The sequence below is a fragment of the Hoplias malabaricus genome, chromosome 16 (genome assembly GCF_029633855.1).
Source record: "Hoplias malabaricus isolate fHopMal1 chromosome 16, fHopMal1.hap1, whole genome shotgun sequence".
NCBI classification, from domain to species: Eukaryota; Metazoa; Chordata; class Actinopteri; order Characiformes; family Erythrinidae; genus Hoplias; species Hoplias malabaricus.
In genome coordinates, this window is record NC_089815.1 from 33,055,396 (window position 1) to 33,064,651 (window position 9,256).

The following is a 9,256-nucleotide window of genomic DNA, read 5'->3' on the forward strand; positions in this document are numbered from 1 at the left end:
TGCTACGCTGGACCCACACCAGTTTGCTTATCATAGCAACAGATCCACAGAGGACGCTATCTCAACAGCACTGCACTAACCCACCTGGACTGTCAAAACTCATAGGTGAGAATGCTGTTCCTCGATTTTAGTTCTGCATTCAACACAGTGATTCCGCCTATGCTGATATCCAAACTCCACCCTCTGGGTATCAGCACATCACTCTGCCACTGGATTTTAGACTTCCTGTCTAACAGACCCCAATCTGTTAGATTAGGCAACCTTCATTCATCAACCATCACCTTGAACACTGGCGTTTCACAAGGTTGTGTTCTTAGCCCGATTCTGTACTCTCTCTTCACCCATGACTGTGTACCTGCCTATGGTTCAAACACCGTAGTCAAATTCGCAGATGACACCATGGTGATAGGCTTGATTACAGACAATAATGAAACGCCCTACCGGGATGAAGTACAGCATCTGTCCTTGTGGTGCCAAAAGAATAACCTGGTACTAAACACGCTCAAAACAAAGGAGATCATCATGGACCTCAGACGGACTAGGAACCAAGCTCACGCCCCCATTCACATCAACGGAACTGCAGTGGATCAGGTGTCCAGTTTCAAGTTCCTTCGAGGACATCTACCATAAACGCTGCCTGGGCAGGGCAAGAAATATCGTCAAGGACGTCACACACCCAAATCATGGACTTTTCAGCCTTTTACCATCTGGCAGACGTTACAGGAGCCTCTTTTCCCGCACTAACAGGTTTCGTAAAAGTTTTTTTTTCCTGAGGCTGTTATCCGGATGAACACTATTCAGGCACTTTAAATAAATCTTGCACAATCATTTCACTGCACCTTCTGTAAAGCTGTATTTCATTCATCCTTCAGTACATAATTCATCACCTACACAATGTTACTTTGCTTACATATTTTATATTTCAATATGTATATATGGTTACTTTAACTTCCATAATCACAATGTCATATCACTACTGCACTTTATGTAAATTATGTAAATAATGTTATATATTGCACTTCTGGTTAGATGCTAACTACATTCCATTGGCCCTGTACTTGTACTCTGCACAATGACAATAAAGTTGAATCTAATCTCATCTAATTTATTTTAATCAGGGAACATAACTTTGGACCACTCGGGAGCAGTCCAGTCCTTTTTCCTGACGCTGTCTCTTGTTCAAGAGTGGCTTGGCATAAGGAACATGACAGCTGACACCCATGTCTTGCATACATTCAAATTTTATGACCAGCACCTGTATGTGCTTGTATAATTTTAATTTCTTAACATTGAGGTTGCCCAGAAGCTCAATGTTGTATTGCAACTCTTCGCTTCCACATTAAATTACCTGACGCTGGATTATAACTTACTTCTGAACGTCATTGTTCCATTATCTTGGGCATGATTTTAATGTGTGAGCAATCTTTTTGTGCTGACTATATGCAGGTGTATTGTTTAACACTAGAACTACCAAACCGCTGCCATTTGGCAATTATACCTTTAAATCCCAAAGAACTGCCATTTGGCAGGTGTGAACAGCTCTTCTCACCTCCAGTGTTATGTAAATGAGGCCTTTACATTTGAAAGGAGACACTCTACTGCACTCCACACTCTTCTCTGCAGCAAGTTGGTGAACCCCCACCCACAAAAAAAGTCAACATTACCAGACATTTAGATTCAAGGTAGTTTTATTGGTATATGAACAGGAAAGAAACATTTTGCTTGGTTTCCCTGTACAATGAAATAGTAATAAAGGAAGTAATGAAAGATTAAATAAGCATGCAACAATATGTTAACAAAAGTATTCATGAATAGAAATGTAAACTTTACAGAAATATAAACTATGTGCTTCATGCCACACTGTGCCATCTTTTGCCGTCTCTGTCAGCCACCCGTGTGTCTCCATGCGACCTCTCTTTCCTGGAGGTGGTGAAGTCTCCTCATCTACAGGACCATATGTTTGAGAATTGATTAGTGAAAGGTTCAAATAATGTGAAATTGACACAAACATGGTATTTGAATTATAATTCCAAAACATCTGAAGTATGCCTCCTTTGTGCTAATGTAGGATTGTTTTCACAGTGCAAAAAGTGGCATATTGATTAGTCAAAATAGCTCTGATATTTTGTAACCTTATTTTAAGTAGTTTTTGTCTTTTGAAAAACTGCCAATAGGTAAAGATATTTTTTAATAAATTTATACAAAAAAACAACCCTCAGCTAGTTGTAAAAAAAGACATTTTTACTTAAACTTTTTAAAACCCAAAGTAAAAGAATCGTATCAGGACATTTTGTCTTGTTTTAAGTCAAAATACAAGTCAAAATTACTCAAATTAAAATAGAATAATATTCTTGAGCAATTTTAACTTCAAGATTGTACTTTTTGCAGTGTGTCTCTTCCAAAATCACAACAGCTATAACCAGCAAACAAACATAGAAAATTTAGGAAATCTTACCAGAAGAGATTTCAGAGTCACCGCTCTGATGGAAACGCCCATGCCCACGTTGTGCTCGGCCCGCCCGAAATAACCTCCTATGCAGAAGGGGTGCGACATGCCTGGGATCCTCTCTGACGTTGACGAGGGTCCAAGATTTCTTAACATGACATTCCTTAGCATAGAAGCGCTTGTACAAGTGTCCTTGTACCGCCCACTGGAGTTCCTGGCAATACGAAGAGGACGGAGATAAAAGGGAGATGACGAGGCACCAATAAGGGAATGTTTGGGTTGATGGAACGAGACATGATCTAATAATGGTGTACGTGACTGGGGTCCTATATATGGCTTGGATTTGTTCAATAAATTCAAGAGATAAGAGAGAATCTTTGACTGTCTGTCTTATTCCTCTCTTCTCCTCAAAGAATTCTTTGAGCGTCGATCTTTCTTCCTGGTGATACTTAATCATTAATTTTAAGTTTGCCATAATAATTAACATTCCCTAATCAGAAGCCCTGGATGAACAGAGAGGTTCGCACTCTGCTCAAAGCCAGAGATGCTGCCTTCAGATCAGGATGCAGGGAAGCATACAGCTTGGTCAGAGCTAACCTGAGGAGAGGAATAGCTATAGCCAAGCACTGCTACAAACGCCGGTCCTGATTCACAAAAAAAACAAAAGCAGATGCACATAAATGGAAAAACCTAATGCGTACAAAAGAAGGGCAAAAAACAAGACTGGTGGTCTGAGATTTCTTACCATGGCATCCCTCAGCATAGAAGCGCTCAGGGTACGAGCGTCCTTTGTACCGCCCACTGGAGTTCCTGGCAATATGAAGAGACTAATAGCTATAGCCAAGCACTGCTACAAACTCTGGATTGAGGAGCACTTTACCTCCTCTGACCCTTGGCGTATGTGGCAGGGAATACACACCCTGACTGACACTGACACACCCATCTCAGTTACCTCCATCGTGTATATTTGTAATATTGTACTATAGTGAGAAAGGTTTATTCTATTTTATTTCACTCAGCATGTAGCCAGATAGGCTATTTACTTTGGTGCAGTTTATTATATAAAGTTTATGCACTTTATTAACAAGTTTTCCAGTGTCTGCAGTCATCTTTCTCTAAAACTCACACAAAGACATTATTTGAACTATAATTCCAAAACACCTCAAGTCTGCCTCCTTTGTACTAATTTTGGATTGTTTTCTCACTGATGATTTGTCAAAATAGCTAAAGTTCAGATTTTAAGTAAATTTGCCTTTTGAAAAACTGCCTCCTTTGTACTAATGTAGGATTGTTTTCACAGTGCAAAAAGTGGCATATTGATTAGTCAAAATAGCTCTGATATGTTGTAACCTTATTTTAAGTAGTTTTTGTCTTTTGAAAAACTGCCAATAGGTAAAGATATTTTTACATAAATTTATACAAAAAACAACCCTCAGCTACTTGTAAAAAGGACATTTTTACTTAAACATTTAAAAACCCAAGTAAAAGAATATTATCAGGACATTTTTTCTTGTTTTAAGTCAAAATATCTCACCCCATTGGCAAAGTGTTTTTCTTGACAAGTAAATATGACTCAAATTAAACTTAAATACTATTTTTGAGCAATTTTTACTTAACTGAATTTTTTATTTATATTTCTCAAGGTTTTTGTAGGTTTCACATCAAATAATACTGCATTAGATCAACAAATATAAACTAAAAAGCTTAAATAATTCTTTATTGTGTGTATTCTAAATAAACAAGTATTATTTCATTATATTTTTGAAAGATTATAATAATAATTATCAGCAGCTGAGAAAACTGCCAAAGTACCAAAATATTTTTTATTTGTTGAGACTGTTGCCCTAAACTAAACTCCTGAAAGTCTGTGCCTGCTGTGACTCTCAGAGCTTTGTCAGTCAACACAGTTCACACTATCACCCATCCCCCCGTTTTAGCACCTAGTAGTGGCTTAATGTACATAACAAAATGTGGCCTAATGGGTTGCAAATTACCCCAGCACTGCCATTTGGCAGCCTCTGGTAGAAAAAAGGGGTATATGAAAATCCTGATAGTTCTAGTGTTGACATTCTGACTGGTGTTCGCTCAGAAGCTTTTAAATTTTTCGCTTCCACCTTAAGTAATGCAGCAGTAACATTAGCTAACTTGAAAATTTGAAAGTAAGGCGTTCGGACAAGAGTTTCAGAAGGGCAGGCTGGCTCACTGTGGTTACGTGTTTGTCGGTTTACTGGCATTATAAATATATCAAAGATAGTTGGAAACTTTGTGAAAGGACGTTTGTGTTGCCTTATCAAAGTAGCCAACACTTTAAAAATGTTAATGTCTATGGATGTTGGGCATGTTAAAAGTATTAAAAACATTACAAAACACTTCAACGAATGATAAATATATACGCCATCCCAATCCCAATATATTTGCCTGTAATGGAATATATTGGAATCGGGACGTTCCGGGAGCCACCTGGTGGATTGATGCAAAAGTGCGGGTAAAAGGCCCAAACTTTGAGGATTTTTAGCTCTCACCACGTGTGCCCAGGACCCGACCCCGGGCTCTGCAAAGTAAATCGTCTAGGGGGCGCCGCGCGCTAGGCCGATAAGGTCCACCAAGCGGCGTATCATATATGTGGATTGGGATGGTGTGGTACTACGAAGAGGTAAGCAACTGCTATTTTGTCCACTAAATGGCTTTTCGGAACTAAGACCCCACCACCACCTGTTAGGTCTAAATGGAATTGTGGACCCATTTGTGGCCACATACTTATATATGTTAAGATAGGATAAATCTCCTTCAAAATTATATTGAACAAAAAAATCTGAATTAAAAAAGGGCTTTTTTCAGCAGTAAATTCAGTGGTGGTTGAAGTGAGGGGTATATATATCTATGTTTGTGTGCGCTTTTAAACGTATTTATGTTTATATAAATATTATGTTTGTATAATGTTTATACAAAATCTCATAAACATTGTTCAGAACATTAAACACTGGAATTGTTTCCGTTATTTGGTAAGTTAAGGCTTTATGTTGTTTCAGCAATAACGCCATACACCAGTTGGTGGCAGTAAAGCATCATGATTCACGAAATACACAAACTTAACGTGTTAACACGTTCATAACGCGTCAATACCTTAACGTGTTAACACGAAATTATACGCTACGTGTCAACACGGAGAATCCAACACGTTTAGAGCATAATTTAAAACAAATGAAAAAAAAACAGAGGAATTCAAGTTTATAAAGTGTATTGGACTAAAAACAATAAGCTTGTAGCCTACTTAGTGTATACTCAAATACCTACATGCAAAATTGAGCCATGCTTTGGTACTGCGTTCTTATAATGTTTTTTGTGAATTGACTACACTCGGCTCAGAGTCACAGTCAGAAAACAGCGTTGGCCCACAGCAGGCTCAGTGTCACTTTTCTGAGTGTTCTTCGTCAGTAGTCATGGGGGTCCAGGTGTAAGGAATGTCGTTGGTCTCTAAGCGTATTGGATTTGACCATGTTTTTTATGAGATTTTGTATTAACATTATACATATATAAATACGTTTAAAAGCACACACACACACACACACACACACACACATATATATATATATATATATATATATATATATATATATATAAACCCCTCACTTCAACCACCACTGAACTGCTGAAAAAGCCCTTTTTTAATTCAGAATTTTTTGTTCAATTTCATTTTGAAGGAGATTTATCCTCTCTTAATTTATATATAGAAGTAGATACACATAATTAAATAAAACATGAGTAACTTAATGTATCGTTAAACATACAATACGTTTACAGAAAGAGGAGGATCTGGAAAGTTAATTTCACCATGGGTTTGTATTGACACTGTATTGTTTAGCAGTATGCTATTAAAAGAATGCACATAATTTATCAATGTCAAATCTCAGTATGTGTCACACACATAGTGTGAGAGAATAGTGATGTTTGTTTGATATACAATTATGAAAAGCTTTAGAGCATGTTATGAATGAAGTTATATAATAATATGCATGTTTACAAATTTTAAGGTACTAAACACCAGAGGTTTTTTATTGTGAAAAATTAACTTCCAGTTGCTATGGGGATCAGCTTACTAATATTGCTGTCTTCACACTGCTCACGTAGGGCTCAACGTAGCCATAGGTCAGTGCTTCGCTCACTATGTTATGAATAATTCAGATGAAACGTAGGGACTACGTTCACAAAGGATTTATGTTTCGTGTCAGCTACAGTGTGTGATGTAAATCCAATCATGAATATGTAAGTAGGCCCGTATGGATTAGTTAAATGCTGTTTTAACTACAGTAACTGAAAAATATCACTGGTGAACGAGACAAAATACATATTCAATTATAACTGATATCACAACAAAAATATAGAATTAGAAACAGTACATAAAAACCCAAACAAAGTGTAGTGTAGCGAAACTGGTGGACTCTCTCTTTGTCTGTGTGTAGATGGATATAATCTCGGTGTGGGGACTAAAACTTGTTTACAGACTCACATTTTTAGTTATACAAATACACGCATTCTTGTGTGTGTACGATTGTTTACATGTGTAAGGAAGAGACGTTATAAAAAATAACTAAATACTCTATAAAGGACTTAAATCCAGGATAATAAGTCTGAATTAATGAAGACACGGCCCCTGTGCATAACTCGTGCGGGAGTTTAAATATCATTTGATTAGAATACAACACTTTTCATGTGTTTAATGAATATATTTTTTGTTAAATATTGGTTTTAATCATAACATAAATGTGTCGCTTTGTCAGTTAGCAAAGTTACATCAGCCAGTAATGTTAAGCTACAGCCCGGTCTCACACCTACTCGTGATATAGTAATCTGCAATTCGTGACATATCGCATATTTTCAGCATGAATTGCAGTCTCCTATATATGTGACTATATCACAAGTAGGTGTGAGACCAGGTTGTAAGCTATCACTACCTCGGGATGTAAAGGTCTTCCATGTGTCTTAGCAAATTACAAATAATTAAAATAAATGTTTTACAGTTACTGAAAGACATCTACGAAGAAATGTACTGCTTAAATATAATATATAACACTTGTGTCAAATATATTGCAATTGGGATGGTTAAAGTAAAGACTTATACATTTTGGGAAAACATTTTATATAGTTAAAAAAAATACATGTTTCCATACAGCCCAAGTCCCTCTGATCCTTTTTCTGTAATTAGAAGTGTAAAATTCTACTGTCAAAAACCCATATATGTTTTTGACTGGAATATATTGGAAGTTGGATTATCAGATCTTGGCTTAGGAGTGAAATATCTTCAAAGTAAGACCAGTTTCGTCTAAGTCTGAGTGTCATCAACTCAGGGTGTGAGTTTGGAGATGATTGGAGGACATAAATTTTTTCACTTAAAAACAACTCATAGGGGGACCCCTTTTAGTTTTTTTGAGTGAAAATATTTATTCTCTCCAATCTTCTCCAAACTCACACGCTGAGTAAGATAGACCCAGACAAAGATAGACCCGTTTGTAAAAACCTCTTATGTTGTTCTGAAGCTGAGATCTGATAATCCTACTTCCAATATATTCAAGTCAAAAAAAAATATATGGATTTTGGACAGTAGAATTTTACAACTCCAAAGACAGATATGAGATCAGGGAGTCATGGGATATATGGCTAAATGTATTTTTAGACATTACAATTATGTTTTCCTAAAACGTGCTCTGATGACAATATGTAGTGATGGGACACCATCCCACTTTGAACATATTTGACACAATATATATGGTAATTGAACAAGCATCCCACTTACAATATATTTGAAGCCATAAGGATGTATGGTAATTGGACAACCATCTCATTTCCAATATATTTGACACCATCAGGATATAGGGGAATTGGACAACTATCCCACTTACAATATATTTGACACCATCAGGATGTATGGGAATTGGACAACCATCCCACTTCCAATATATTTGACACCATCAGAATATATTGCAATTGGACAACCATCCCACTTCCAATATATTAGACACCATCAGGATAACCATCCCACTTCCAATATATTTGACACCATCAGAATATATTGCAATTGGACAACCATCCCACTTCCAATATATTAGACACCATCAGGACAACCATCCCACTTCCAATATATTTGACACCATCAGAATATATTGCAATTGGACAACCATCCCTCTTCCAATATATTTGACACCATCAGGATGTATGGGAATTGGACAACCATCCCACTTCCAATATATTTGACACCATCAGAATATATTGCAATTGGACAACCATCCCACTTCCAATATATTAGACACCATCAGGACAACCATCCCACTTCCAATATATTTGACACCATCAGAATATATTGCAATTGGACAACCATCCCTCTTCCAATATATTTGACACCATCAGAATATATTGCAATTGGACAACCATCCCACTTCCAATATATTAGACACCATCAGGACAACCATCCCACTTCCAATATATTTGACACCATCAGAATATATTGCCATTGGACAACCATCCCTCTTCCAATGTATTTGACACCATCAGAATATATTACAATTGGACAACCATCCCACTTCCAATATATTTGACACCATCAGAATATATTGCAATTGGACAACCATCCCACTTCCAATATATTTGACAGCAATTGGACAACCATCCCACTTCCAATATATTCGGAGGCCGGAAATACCCCATCCCAAACCCAATATAATATACATGTGTTGGGACATTCCATGTGCCACCTGGTGGACTGATGAAAAATTGCGGATAAAAGGCCCAAACTTTGATTATTCATATCTCTTTCCA